This window comes from Ambystoma mexicanum, chromosome 1p, assembly GCF_040938575.1.
Source record: "Ambystoma mexicanum isolate Mex_15411 chromosome 1p, UKY_AmexF1_1, whole genome shotgun sequence".
Lineage (NCBI taxonomy): Eukaryota > Metazoa > Chordata > Amphibia > Caudata > Ambystomatidae > Ambystoma > Ambystoma mexicanum.
Genome location: NC_090921.1, coordinates 7,279,841 through 7,293,456, shown reverse-complemented (window position 1 = coordinate 7,293,456; position 13,616 = coordinate 7,279,841). Strand labels below are relative to the sequence as shown.

The 13,616-nt window shown below is 46.5% G+C and overlaps 17 non-coding genes across 17 annotated transcripts; all 17 read right to left on the bottom strand.

Annotated features, from left to right (window-relative positions):
- Window positions 1-10: 10 nt before the first annotated feature.
- TRNAC-GCA (transfer RNA cysteine (anticodon GCA)) lies at window positions 11-82 on the bottom strand. Its single transcript has one exon. It is a non-coding gene; the product is annotated as a tRNA-Cys (tRNA).
- Window positions 83-794: 712 nt separating this feature from the next.
- TRNAC-GCA (transfer RNA cysteine (anticodon GCA)) lies at window positions 795-866 on the bottom strand. Its single transcript has one exon. It is a non-coding gene; the product is annotated as a tRNA-Cys (tRNA).
- Window positions 867-1,574: 708 nt separating this feature from the next.
- Window positions 1,575-1,646, bottom strand: TRNAC-GCA (transfer RNA cysteine (anticodon GCA)). The gene has a single exon. It is a non-coding gene; the product is annotated as a tRNA-Cys (tRNA).
- Window positions 1,647-2,354: 708 nt separating this feature from the next.
- TRNAC-GCA (transfer RNA cysteine (anticodon GCA)) lies at window positions 2,355-2,426 on the bottom strand. The gene has a single exon. It is a non-coding gene; the product is annotated as a tRNA-Cys (tRNA).
- A 708-nt stretch (window positions 2,427-3,134) lies between these two features.
- TRNAC-GCA (transfer RNA cysteine (anticodon GCA)) lies at window positions 3,135-3,206 on the bottom strand. The gene has a single exon. It is a non-coding gene; the product is annotated as a tRNA-Cys (tRNA).
- Window positions 3,207-3,918: 712 nt separating this feature from the next.
- TRNAC-GCA (transfer RNA cysteine (anticodon GCA)) lies at window positions 3,919-3,990 on the bottom strand. The gene has a single exon. It is a non-coding gene; the product is annotated as a tRNA-Cys (tRNA).
- Window positions 3,991-4,701: 711 nt separating this feature from the next.
- TRNAC-GCA (transfer RNA cysteine (anticodon GCA)) lies at window positions 4,702-4,773 on the bottom strand. The gene has a single exon. It is a non-coding gene; the product is annotated as a tRNA-Cys (tRNA).
- A 712-nt stretch (window positions 4,774-5,485) lies between these two features.
- Window positions 5,486-5,557, bottom strand: TRNAC-GCA (transfer RNA cysteine (anticodon GCA)). The gene has a single exon. It is a non-coding gene; the product is annotated as a tRNA-Cys (tRNA).
- A 708-nt stretch (window positions 5,558-6,265) lies between these two features.
- Window positions 6,266-6,337, bottom strand: TRNAC-GCA (transfer RNA cysteine (anticodon GCA)). Its single transcript has one exon. It is a non-coding gene; the product is annotated as a tRNA-Cys (tRNA).
- A 708-nt stretch (window positions 6,338-7,045) lies between these two features.
- On the bottom strand, window positions 7,046-7,117 carry TRNAC-GCA (transfer RNA cysteine (anticodon GCA)). Its single transcript has one exon. It is a non-coding gene; the product is annotated as a tRNA-Cys (tRNA).
- Window positions 7,118-7,829: 712 nt separating this feature from the next.
- TRNAC-GCA (transfer RNA cysteine (anticodon GCA)) lies at window positions 7,830-7,901 on the bottom strand. Its single transcript has one exon. It is a non-coding gene; the product is annotated as a tRNA-Cys (tRNA).
- Window positions 7,902-8,608: 707 nt separating this feature from the next.
- On the bottom strand, window positions 8,609-8,680 carry TRNAC-GCA (transfer RNA cysteine (anticodon GCA)). Its single transcript has one exon. It is a non-coding gene; the product is annotated as a tRNA-Cys (tRNA).
- A 712-nt stretch (window positions 8,681-9,392) lies between these two features.
- On the bottom strand, window positions 9,393-9,464 carry TRNAC-GCA (transfer RNA cysteine (anticodon GCA)). The gene has a single exon. It is a non-coding gene; the product is annotated as a tRNA-Cys (tRNA).
- A 712-nt stretch (window positions 9,465-10,176) lies between these two features.
- Window positions 10,177-10,248, bottom strand: TRNAC-GCA (transfer RNA cysteine (anticodon GCA)). The gene has a single exon. It is a non-coding gene; the product is annotated as a tRNA-Cys (tRNA).
- Window positions 10,249-10,956: 708 nt separating this feature from the next.
- Window positions 10,957-11,028, bottom strand: TRNAC-GCA (transfer RNA cysteine (anticodon GCA)). Its single transcript has one exon. It is a non-coding gene; the product is annotated as a tRNA-Cys (tRNA).
- Window positions 11,029-11,740: 712 nt separating this feature from the next.
- Window positions 11,741-11,812, bottom strand: TRNAC-GCA (transfer RNA cysteine (anticodon GCA)). The gene has a single exon. It is a non-coding gene; the product is annotated as a tRNA-Cys (tRNA).
- Window positions 11,813-12,520: 708 nt separating this feature from the next.
- On the bottom strand, window positions 12,521-12,592 carry TRNAC-GCA (transfer RNA cysteine (anticodon GCA)). Its single transcript has one exon. It is a non-coding gene; the product is annotated as a tRNA-Cys (tRNA).
- Between the last annotated feature and the right edge of the window lie 1,024 nt (window positions 12,593-13,616).

The following is a 13,616-nucleotide window of genomic DNA, read 5'->3' as shown; positions in this document are numbered from 1 at the left end:
GAAAAGTCGAAGGGGACACCCGGATTTGAACCAGGGACCTCTTGATCTGCAGTCAAATGCTCTACCACTGAGCTATATCCCCGTGCTTTTAGGGCATCTTCTGATACTTTTCAGGCTGTCGATTCTGCGCTGGTCAAGCATTCAACGTTAATGATCCTGGAAGAGACACGTCAGCTGGATTTAGCACTTATGTGAAGGAGAAAGGGCGAGCAGCCCTGCCTTGTCCTGGTGACACCCCCTCCAAATCTCTTCAAAGCAGCCACAACGCCCAAGCCCTCCTTGCTGACAATCAGGCACTTTGCATAACAAAGAGCGGGTTCAGTGCTCGCACACAGGGCCGGTGTTGTATGGGGCGGGGTATCCAAGTGAGCGTGGCTCCGGAGATTGCCAAACAATGTATCCCACAAGCTACCATGGGTGATGCAGGATAGCGTACAACACTGGGACAACATTTGTTAGGGCTCCTGGGGGCCAATTTCAATCTGAATGTGCCCCGCTTGCTTACAGGTGTGGGGGATGTGGGGTGGACAGTGTGTAGCACCCTTGGGTTCTGTAAATACAAATGTTCCTTGATCTCAAGGAGCAGGCAGCAAAAGTGGAGCTAAAACACTAAACGGACACTTTAAAAAGTGCATAATTGCTGTCCGCAAGATGTTAACTAGGATGAAACCAGAACACTTTTTGATCATGCATCTTGAAGCGTAAATGTTCACTGATGCCAAGTGTAATTAGAAAAGGAACACATATCTTTGTGAATAAACAATTATTTATTATTAAAATTTAAGAAAAGTCGAAGGGGACACCCGGATTTGAACCAGGGACCTCTTGATCTGCAGTCAAATGCTCTACCACTGATCTATATCCCCGTGCTTTTAGCGAATCTTCTGATACTTTTCAGGCTGTCGATTCTGCACTGGTCAAGCATTCAACGTTAATGATCCTGGAAGAGACACGTCAGCTGGATTTTGCACTTATGTGAAGGAGAAAGGGCGAGCAGCCCTGCCTTGTCCTGGTGACACCCCCTCCAAATCTCTTCAAAGCCACAACACCCAAGCCCTCCTTGCTGACAATCAGGCACTTTGCATAACAAAGAGCAGCTTTAGTGCTCGCTCACAGGGCCGGTGTTGTATGGGGCGGGGTATCCAAGTGAGCGTGGCTCCGGAGATTTCCAAACAATGTATCCCACAAGCTACCATGGGGATGCAGGATAGCATAAAACACCGGGACAACATTTGTTAGGGCTCCTGGGGGCCAATTTCAATCTGAATGTGCCCCGCTTGCTTACAGGTGTGGGGGGTGAGGGGTGGACAGTGTGTAGCACCCTTGGGTTCTGTAAATACAAATGTTCCTTGATCTCAAGGAGCAGGCAGCAAAAGTGGAGCTAAAACACTAAACGGACACTTTAAAAAGTGCATAATTGCTGTCCGCAAGATGTTAACTAGGATGAAACCAGAACACTTTTTGATCATGCATCTTGAAGCGTAAATGTTCACTGATGCCAAGTGTAATTAGAAAAGGAACACATATCTTTGTGAATAAACAATTATTTATTATTAAAATTTAAGAAAAGTCGAAGGGGACACCCGGATTTGAACCAGGGACCTCTTGATCTGCAGTCAAATGCTCTACCACTGAGCTATATCCCCGTGCTTTTAGCGAATCTTCTGATACTTTTCAGGCTGTCGATTCTGCACTGGTCAAGCATTCAACGTTAATGATCCTGGAAGAGACACGTCAGCTGGATTTTGCACTTATGTGAAGGAGAAAGGGCGAGCAGCCCTGCCTTGTCCTGGTGACACCCCCTCCAAATCTCTTCAAAGCCACAACACCCAAGCCCTCCTTGCTGACAATCAGGCACTTTGCATAACAAAGAGCAGCTTTAGTGCTCGCTCACAGGGCCGGTGTTGTATGGGGCGGGGTATCCAAGTGAGCGTGGCTCCGGAGATTTCCAAACAATGTATCCCACAAGCTACCATGGGGATGCAGGATAGCATACAACACCGGGACAACATTTGTTAGGGCTCCTGGGGGCCAATTTCAATCTGAATGTGCCCCGCTTGCTTACAGGTGTGGGGGGTGAGGGGTGGACAGTATGTAGCACCCTTGGGTTCTGTAAATACAAATGTTCCTTGATCTCAAGGAGCAGGCAGCAAAAGTGGAGCTAAAACACTAAACGGACACTTTAAAAAGTGCATAATTGCTGTCCGCAAGATGTTAACTAGGATGAAACCAGAACACTTTTTGATCATGCATCTTGAAGCGTAAATGTTCACTGATGCCAAGTGTAATTAGAAAAGGAACACATATCTTTGTGAATAAACAATTATTTATTATTAAAATTTAAGAAAAGTCGAAGGGGACACCCGGATTTGAACCAGGGACCTCTTGATCTGCAGTCAAATGCTCTACCACTGAGCTATATCCCCGTGCTTTTAGCGAATCTTCTGATACTTTTCAGGCTGTCGATTCTGCACTGGTCAAGCATTCAACGTTAATGATCCTGGAAGAGACACGTCAGCTGGATTTTGCACTTATGTGAAGGAGAAAGGGCGAGCAGCCCTGCCTTGTCCTGGTGACACCCCCTCCAAATCTCTTCAAAGCCACAACACCCAAGCCCTCCTTGCTGACAATCAGGCACTTTGCATAACAAAGAGCAGCTTTAGTGCTCGCTCACAGGGCCGGTGTTGTATGGGGCGGGGTATCCAAGTGAGCGTGGCTCCGGAGATTTCCAAACAATGTATCCCACAAGCTACCATGGGGATGCAGGATAGCATACAACACCGGGACAACATTTGTTAGGGCTCCTGGGGGCCAATTTCAATCTGAATGTGCCCCGCTTGCTTACAGGTGTGGGGGGTGAGGGGTGGACAGTATGTAGCACCCTTGGGTTCTGTAAATACAAATGTTCCTTGATCTCAAGGAGCAGGCAGCAAAAGTGGAGCTAAAACACTAAACGGACACTTTAAAAAGTGCATAATTGCTGTTAGCAATATGTTAACTAGGATGAAACCGGAACACTTTTTGATCATGCATCTTGAAGCGTAAATGTTCACTGATGCCAAGTGTAATTAGAAAAGGAACACATATCTTTGTGAATAAACAATTATTTATTATTAAAATTTAAGAAAAGTAGAAGGGGACACCCGGATTTGAACCAGGGACCTCTTGAACTGCAGTCAAATGCTCTACCACTGAGCTATATCCCCGTGCTTTTATGGAATCTTCTGATACTTTTCAGGCTGACGATTCTGCGCTGGTCAAGCATTCAACTTTAATGATCCTGGAAGAGACACGTCAGCTGGATTTAGCACTTATGTGAAGGAGAAAGGGTGAGCAGCCCTGCCTTGTCCTGGTGACACCCCCTCCAAATCTCTTCAAAGCAGCCACAACGCCCAAGCCCTCCTTGCTGACAATCAGGCACTTTGCATAACAAAGAGCGGGTTCAGTGCTCGCACACAGGGCCGGTGTTGTATGGGGCGGGGTATCCAAGTGAGCGTGGCTCCCGAGATTGCCAAACAATGTATCCCACAAGCTACCATGGGTGATGCAGGATAGCGTACAACACTGGGACAACATTTGTTAGGGCTCCTGGGGGCCAATTTCAATCTGAATGTGCCCCGCTTGCTTACAGGTGTGGGGGATGAGGGGTGGACAGTGTGTAGCACCCTTGGGTTCTGTAAATACAAATGTTCCTTGATCTCAAGGAGCAGGCAGCAAAAGTGGAGCTAAAACACTAAACGGACACTTTAAAAAGTGCATAATTGCTGTCCGCAAGATGTTAACTAGGATGAAACCAGAACACTTTTTGATCATGCATCTTGAAGCGTAAATGTTCACTGATGCCAAGTGTAATTAGAAAAGGAACACATATCTTTGTGAATAAACAATTATTTATTATTAAAATTTAAGAAAAGTCGGAGGGGACACCCGGATTTGAACCAGGGACCTCTTGATCTGCAGTCAAATGCTCTACCACTGAGCTATATCCCCGTGCTTTTAGGGAATCTTCTGATACTTTTCAGGCTGTCGATTCTGCGCTGGTCAAGCATTCAACATTAATGATCCTGGAAGAGACACGTCAGCTGGATTTAGCACTTATGTGAAGGAGAAAGGGCGAGCAGCCCTGCCTTGTCCTGGTGACACCCCCTCCAAATCTCTTCAAAGCAGCCACAACGCCCAAGCCCTCCTTGCTGACAATCAGGCACTTTGCATAACAAAGAGCGGGTTCAGTGCTCGCACACAGGGCCGGTGTTGTATGGGGCGGGGTATCCAAGTGAGCGTGGCTCCGGAGATTTCCAAACAATGTATCCCACAAGCTACCATGGGGATGCAGGATAGCATAAAACACCGGGACAACATTTGTTAGGGCTCCTGGGGGCCAATTTCAATCTGAATGTGCCCCGCTTGCTTACAGGTGTGGGGGGTGAGGGGTGGACAGTGTGTAGCACCCTTGGGTTCTGTAAATACAAATGTTCCTTGATCTCAAGGAGCAGGCAGCAAAAGTGGAGCTAAAACACTAAACGGACACTTTAAAAAGTGCATAATTGCTGTCCGCAAGATGTTAACTAGGATGAAACCACAACACTTTTTGATCATGCATCTTGAAGCGTAAATGTTCACTGATGCCAAGTGTAATTAGAAAAGGAACACATATCTTTGTGAATAAACAATTATTTATTATTAAAATTTAAGAAAAGTCGAAGGGGACACCCGGATTTGAACCAGGGACCTCTTGATCTGCAGTCAAATGCTCTACCACTGAGCTATATCCCCGTGCTTTTAGGGAATCTTCTGATACTTTTCAGGCTGTCGATTCTGCGCTGGTCAAGCATTCAACGTTAATGATCCTGGAAGAGACACGGCAGCTGGATTTAGCACTTATGTGAAGGAGAAAGGGCGAGCAGCCCTGCCTTGTCCTGGTGACACCCCCTCCAAATCTCTTCAAAGCAGCCACAACGCCCAAGCCCTCCTTGCTGACAATCAGGCACTTTGCATAACAAAGAGCGGGTTCAGTGCTCGCACACAGGGCCGGTGTTGTATGGGGCGGGGTATCCAAGTGAGCGTGGCTCCGGAGATTGCCAAACAGTGTATCCCACAAGCTACCATGGGTGATGCAGGATAGCGTACAACACTGGGACAACATTTGTTAGGGCTCCTGGGGGCCAATTTCAATCTGAATGTGCCCCGCTTGCTTACAGGTGTGGGGGATGAGGGGTGGACAGTGTGTAGCACCCTTGGGTTCTGTAAATACAAATGTTCCTTGATCTCAAGGAGCAGGCAGCAAAAGTGGAGCTAAAACACTAAACGGACACTTTAAAAAGTGCATAATTGCTGTCCGCAAGATGTTAACTAGGATGAAACCAGAACACTTTTTGATCATGCATCTTGAAGCGTAAATGTTCACTGATGCCAAGTGTAATTAGAAAAGGAACACATATCTTTGTGAATAAACAATTATTTATTATTAAAATTTAAGAAAAGTTGAAGGGGACACCCGGATTTGAACCAGGGACCTCTTGATCTGCAGTCAAATGCTCTACCACTGAGCTATATCCCCGTGCTTTTAGCGAATCTTCTGATACTTTTCAGGCTGTCGATTCTGCACTGGTCAAGCATTCAACGTTAATGATCCTGGAAGAGACACGTCAGCTGGATTTTGCACTTATGTGAAGGAGAAAGGGCGAGCAGCCCTGCCTTGTCCTGGTGACACCCCCTCCAAATCTCTTCAAAGCCACAACACCCAAGCCCTCCTTGCTGACAATCAGGCACTTTGCATAACAAAGAGCAGCTTTAGTGCTCGCTCACAGGGCCGGTGTTGTATGGGGCGGGGTATCCAAGTGAGCGTGGCTCCGGAGATTTCCAAACAATGTATCCCACAAGCTACCATGGGGATGCAGGATAGCATACAACACCGGGACAACATTTGTTAGGGCTCCTGGGGGCCAATTTCAATCTGAATGTGCCCCGCTTGCTTACAGGTGTGGGGGGTGAGGGGTGGACAGTATGTAGCACCCTTGGGTTCTGTAAATACAAATGTTCCTTGATCTCAAGGAGCAGGCAGCAAAAGTGGAGCTAAAACACTAAACGGACACTTTAAAAAGTGCATAATTGCTGTTAGCAATATGTTAACTAGGATGAAACCGGAACACTTTTTGATCATGCATCTTGAAGCGTAAATGTTCACTGATGCCAAGTGTAATTAGAAAAGGAACACATATCTTTGTGAATAAACAATTATTTATTATTAAAATTTAAGAAAAGTAGAAGGGGACACCCGGATTTGAACCAGGGACCTCTTGATCTGCAGTCAAATGCTCTACCACTGAGCTATATCCCCGTGCTTTTAGCGAATCTTCTGATACTTTTCAGGCTGTCGATTCTGCACTGGTCAAGCATTCAACATTAATGATCCTGGAAGAGACACGTCAGCTGGATTTTGCACTTATGTGAAGGAGAAAGGGCGAGCAGCCCTGCCTTGTCCTGGTGACACCCCCTCCAAATCTCTTCAAAGCCACAACACCCAAGCCCTCCTTGCTGACAATCAGGCACTTTGCATAACAAAGAGCAGCTTTAGTGCTCGCTCACAGGGCCGGTGTTGTATGGGGCGGGGTATCCAAGTGAGCGTGGCTCCGGAGATTTCCAAACAATGTATCCCACAAGCTACCATGGGGATGCAGGATAGCATAAAACACCGGGACAACATTTGTTAGGGCTCCTGGGGGCCAATTTCAATCTGAATGTGCCCCGCTTGCTTACAGGTGTGGGGGGTGAGGGGTGGACAGTGTGTAGCACCCTTGGGTTCTGTAAATACAAATGTTCCTTGATCTCAAGGAGCAGGCAGCAAAAGTGGAGCTAAAACACTAAACGGACACTTTAAAAAGTGCATAATTGCTGTCCGCAAGATGTTAACTAGGATGAAACCAGAACACTTTTTGATCATGCATCTTGAAGCGTAAATGTTCACTGATGCCAAGTGTAATTAGAAAAGGAACACATATCTTTGTGAATAAACAATTATTTATTATTAAAATTTAAGAAAAGTCGAAGGGGACACCCGGATTTGAACCAGGGACCTCTTGATCTGCAGTCAAATGCTCTACCACTGAGCTATATCCCCGTGCTTTTAGGGAATCTTCTGATACTTTTCAGGCTGTCGATTCTGCGCTGGTCAAGCATTCAACGTTAATGATCCTGGAAGAGACACGTCAGCTGGATTTAGCACTTATGTGAAGGAGAAATGGCGAGCAGCCCTGCCTTGTCCTGGTGACACCCCCTCCAAATCTCTTCAAAGCAGCCACAACGCCCAAGCCCTCCTTGCTGACAATCAGGCACTTTGCATAACAAAGAGCGGGTTCAGTGCTCGCACACAGGGCCGGTGTTGTATGGGGCGGGGTATCCAAGTGAGCGTGGCTCCGGAGATTGCCAAACAGTGTATCCCACAAGCTACCATGGGTGATGCAGGATAGCGTACAACACTGGGACAACATTTGTTAGGGCTCCTGGGGGCCAATTTCAATCTGAATGTGCCCCGCTTGCTTACAGGTGTGGGGGATGAGGGGTGGACAGTGTGTAGCACCCTTGGGTTCTGTAAATACAAATGTTCCTTGATCTCAAGGAGCAGGCAGCAAAAGTGGAGCTAAAACACTAAACGGACACTTTAAAAAGTGCATAATAGCTGTCCGCAAGATGTTAACTAGGATGAAACCAGAACACTTTTTGATCATGCATCTTGAAGCGTAAATGTTCACTGATGCCAAGTGTAATTAGAAAAGGAACACATATCTTTGTGAATAAACAATTATTTATTATTAAAATTTAAGAAAAGTCGAAGGGGACACCCGGATTTGAACCAGGGACCTCTTGATCTGCAGTCAAATGCTCTACCACTGAGCTATATCCCCGTGCTTTTAGCGAATCTTCTGATACTTTTCAGGCTGTCGATTCTGCACTGGTCAAGCATTCAACATTAATGATCCTGGAAGAGACACGTCAGCTGGATTTTGCGCTTATGTGAAGGAGAAAGGGCGAGCAGCCCTGCCTTGTCCTGGTGACACCCCCTCCAAATCTCTTCAAAGCCACAACACCCAAGCCCTCCTTGCTGACAATCAGGCACTTTGCATAACAAAGAGCAGCTTTAGTGCTCGCTCACAGGGCCGGTGTTGTATGGGGCGGGGTATCCAAGTGAGCGTGGCTCCGGAGATTTCCAAACAATGTATCCCACAAGCTACCATGGGGATGCAGGATAGCATACAACACCGGGACAACATTTGTTAGGGCTCCTGGGGGCCAATTTCAATCTGAATGTGCCCCGCTTGCTTACAGGTGTGGGGGGTGAGGGGTGGACAGTATGTAGCACCCTTGGGTTCTGTAAATACAAATGTTCCTTGATCTCAAGGAGCAGGCAGCAAAAGTGGAGCTAAAACACTAAACGGACACTTTAAAAAGTGCATAATTGCTGTTAGCAATATGTTAACTAGGATGAAACCAGAACACTTTTTGATCATGCATCTTGAAGGATAAATGTTCACTGATGCCAAGTGTAATTAGAAAAGGAACACATATCTTTGTGAATAAACAATTATTTATTATTAAAATTTAAGAAAGTAGAAGGGGACACCCGGATTTGAACCAGGGACCTCTTGATCTGCAGTCAAATGCTCTACCACTGAGCTATATCCCCGTGCTTTTATGGAATCTTCTGATACTTTTCAGGCTGACGATTCTGCGCTGGTCAAGCATTCAACTTTAATGATCCTGGAAGAGACACGTCAGCTGGATTTAGCACTTATGTGAAGGAGAAAGGGTGAGCAGCCCTGCCTTGTCCTGGTGACACCCCCTCCAAATCTCTTCAAAGCAGCCACAACGCCCAAGCCCTCCTTGCTGACAATCAGGCACTTTGCATAACAAAGAGCGGGTTCAGTGCTCGCACACAGGGCCGGTGTTGTATGGGGCGGGGTATCCAAGTGAGCGTGGCTCCCGAGATTGCCAAACAATGTATCCCACAAGCTACCATGGGTGATGCAGGATAGCGTACAACACTGGGACAACATTTGTTAGGGCTCCTGGGGGCCAATTTCAATCTGAATGTGCCCCGCTTGCTTACAGGTGTGGGGGATGAGGGGTGGACAGTGTGTAGCACCCTTGGGTTCTGTAAATACAAATGTTCCTTGATCTCAAGGAGCAGGCAGCAAAAGTGGAGCTAAAACACTAAACGGACACTTTAAAAAGTGCATAATTGCTGTCCGCAAGATGTTAACTAGGATGAAACCAGAACACTTTTTGATCATGCATCTTGAAGCGTAAATGTTCACTGATGCCAAGTGTAATTAGAAAAGGAACACATATCTTTGTGAATAAACAATTATTTATTATTAAAATTTAAGAAAAGTCGGAGGGGACACCCGGATTTGAACCAGGGACCTCTTGATCTGCAGTCAAATGCTCTACCACTGAGCTATATCCCCGTGCTTTTAGGGAATCTTCTGATACTTTTCAGGCTGTCGATTCTGCGCTGGTCAAGCATTCAACATTAATGATCCTGGAAGAGACACGTCAGCTGGATTTAGCACTTATGTGAAGGAGAAAGGGCGAGCAGCCCTGCCTTGTCCTGGTGACACCCCCTCCAAATCTCTTCAAAGCAGCCACAACGCCCAAGCCCTCCTTGCTGACAATCAGGCACTTTGCATAACAAAGAGCGGGTTCAGTGCTCGCACACAGGGCCGGTGTTGTATGGGGCGGGGTATCCAAGTGAGCGTGGCTCCGGAGATTGCCAAACAATGTATCCCACAAGCTACCATGGGTGATGCAGGATAGCGTACAACACTGGGACAACATTTGTTAGGGCTCCTGGGGGCCAATTTCAATCTGAATGTGCCCCGCTTGCTTACAGGTGTGGGGGATGAGGGGTGGACAGTGTGTAGCACCCTTGGGTTCTGTAAATACAAATGTTCCTTGATCTCAAGGTGCAGGCAGCAAAAGTGGAGCTAAAACACTAAACGGACACTTTAAAAAGTGCATAATTGCTGTCCGCAAGATGTTAACTAGGATGAAACCGGAACACTTTTTGATCATGCATCTTGAAGCGTAAATGTTCACTGATGCCAAGTGTAATTAGAAAAGGAACACATATCTTTGTGAATAAACAATTATTTATTATTAAAATTTAAGAAAAGTCGAAGGGGACACCCGGATTTGAACCAGGGACCTCTTGATCTGCAGTCAAATGCTCTACCACTGAGCTATACCCCCGTGCTTTTAGCTAATCTTCTGATACTTTTCAGGCTGTCGATTCTGCACTGGTCAAGCATTCAACGTTAATGATCCTGGAAGAGACACGTCAGCTGGATTTTGCACTTATGTGAAGGAGAAAGGGCGAGCAGCCCTGCCTTGTCCTGGTGACACCCCCTCCAAATCTCTTCAAAGCCACAACACCCAAGCCCTCCTTGCTGACAATCAGGCACTTTGCATAACAAAGAGCAGCTTTAGTGCTCGCTCACAGGGCCGGTGTTGTATGGGGCGGGGTATCCAAGTGAGCGTGGCTCCGGAGATTTCCAAACAATGTATCCCACAAGCTACCATGGGGATGCAGGATAGCATAAAACACCGGGACAACATTTGTTAGGGCTCCTGGGGGCCAATTTCAATCTGAATGTGCCCCGCTTGCTTACAGGTGTGGGGGGTGAGGGGTGGACAGTGTGTAGCACCCTTGGGTTCTGTAAATACAAATGTTCCTTGATCTCAAGGAGCAGGCAGCAAAAGTGGAGCTAAAACACTAAACGGACACTTTAAAAAGTGCATAATTGCTGTCCGCAAGATGTTAACTAGGATGAAACCAGAACACTTTTTGATCATGCATCTTGAAGCGTAAATGTTCATTGATGCCAAGTGTAATTAGAAAAGGAACACATATCTTTGTGAATAAACAATTATTTATTATTAAAATTTAAGAAAAGTCAAAGGGGACACCCGGATTTGAACCAGGGACCTCTTGATCTGCAGTCAAATGCTCTACCACTGAGCTATATCCCCGTGCTTTTAGGGAATCTTCTGATACTTTTCAGGCTGTCGATTCTGCGCTGGTCAAGCATTCAACGTTAATGATCCTGGAAGAGACACGTCAGCTGGATTTAGCACTTATGTGAAGGAGAAAGGGCGAGCAGCCCTGCCTTGTCCTGGTGACACCCCCTCCAAATCTCTTCAAAGCAGCCACAACGCCCAAGCCCTCCTTGCTGACAATCAGGCACTTTGCATAACAAAGAGCGGGTTCAGTGCTCGCACACAGGGCCGGTGATGTATGGGGCGGGGTATCCAAGTGAGCGTGGCTCCGGAGATTGCCAAACAGTGTATCCCACAAGCTACCATGGGTGATGCAGGATAGCGTACAACACTGGGACAACATTTGTTAGGGCTCCTGGGGGCCAATTTCAATCTGAATGTGCCCCGCTTGCTTACAGGTGTGGGGGATGAGGGGTGGACAGTGTGTAGCACCCTTGGGTTCTGTAAATACAAATGTTCCTTGATCTCAAGGAGCAGGCAGCAAAAGTGGAGCTAAAACACTAAACGGACACTTTAAAAAGTGCATAATTGCTGTCCGCAAGATGTTAACTAGGATGAAACCAGAACACTTTTTGATCATGCATCTTGAAGCGTAAATGTTCACTGATGCCAAGTGTAATTAGAAAAGGAACACATATCTTTGTGAATAAACAATTATTTATTATTAAAATTTAAGAAAAGTCGAAGGGGACACCCGGATTTGAACCAGGGACCTCTTGATCTGCAGTCAAATGCTCTACCACTGAGCTATATCCCCGTGCTTTTAGCGAATCTTCTGATACTTTTCAGGCTGTCGATTCTGCACTGGTCAAGCATTCAACGTTAATGATCCTGGAAGAGACACGTCAGCTGGATTTTGCACTTATGTGAAGGAGAAAGGGCGAGCAGCCCTGCCTTGTCCTGGTGACACCCCCTCCAAATCTCTTCAAAGCCACAACACCCAAGCCCTCCTTGCTGACAATCAGGCACTTTGCATAACAAAGAGCAGCTTTAGTGCTCGCTCACAGGGCCGGTGTTGTATGGGGCGGGGTATCCAAGTGAGCGTGGCTCCGGAGATTTCCAAACAATGTATCCCACAAGCTACCATGGGGATGCAGGATAGCATACAACACCGGGACATTATTTGTTAGGGCTCCTGGGGGCCAATTTCAATCTGAATGTGCCCCGCTTGCTTACAGGTGTGGGGGGTGAGGGGTGGACAGTGTGTAGCACCCTTGGGTTCTGTAAATACAAATGTTCCTTGATCTCAAGGAGCAGGCAGCAAAAGTGGAGCTAAAACACTAAACGGACACTTTAAAAAGTGCATAATTGCTGTCCGCAAGATGTTAACTAGGATGAAACCAGAACACTTTTTGATCATGCATCTTGAAGCGTAAATGTTCACTGATGCCAAGTGTAATTAGAAAAGGAACACATATCTTTGTGAATAAACAATTATTTATTATTAAAATTTAAGAAAAGTCGGAGGGGACACCCGGATTTGAACCAGGGACCTCTTGATCTGCAGTCAAATGCTCTACCACTGAGCTATATCCCCGTGCTTTTAGGGAATCTTCTGATACTTTTCAGGCTGTCGATTCTGCACTGGTCAAGCATTCAACATTAATGATCCTGGAAGAGACACGTCAGCTGGATTTAGAACTTATGTGAAGGAGAAAGGGCGAGCAGCCCTGCCTTGTCCTGGTGACACCCCCTCCAAATCTCTTCAAAGCAGCCACAACGCCCAAGCCCTCCTTGCTGACAATCAGGCACTTTGCATAACAAAGAGCGGGTTCAGTGCTCGCACACAGGGCCGGTGTTGTATGGGGCGGGGTATCCAAGTGAGCGTGGCTCCGGAGATTGCCAAACAATGTATCCCACAAGCTACCATGGGTGATGCAGGATAGCGTACAACACTGGGACAACATTTGTTAGGGCTCCTGGGGGCCAATTTCAATCTGAATGTGCCCCGCTTGCTTACAGGTGTGGGGGATGAGGGGTGGACAGTGTGTAGCACCCTTGGGTTCTGTAAATACAAATGTTCCTTGATCTCAAGGAGCAGGCAGCAAAAGTGGAGCTAAAACACTAAACGGACACTTTAAAAAGTGCATAATTGCTGTCCGCAAGATGTTAACTAGGATGAAACCGGAACACTTTTTGATCATGCATCTTGAAGCGTAAATGTTCACTGATGCCAAGTGTAATTAGAAAAGGAACACATATCTTTGTGAATAAACAATTATTTATTATTAAAATTTAAGAAAAGTCGAAGGGGACACCCGGATTTGAACCAGGGACTTCTTGATCTGCAGTCAAATGCTCTACCACTGAGCTATATCCCGTGCTTTTAGCTAATCTTCTGATACTTTTCAGGCTGTCGATTCTGCACTGGTCAAGCATTCAACGTTAATGATCCTGGAAGAGACACGTCAGCTGGATTTTGCACTTATGTGAAGGAGAAAGGGCGAGCAGCCCTGCCTTGTCCTGGTGACACCCCCTCCAAATCTCTTCAAAGCCACAACACCCAAGCCCTCCTTGCTGACAATCAGGCACTTTGCATAACAAAGAGCAGCTTTAGTGCT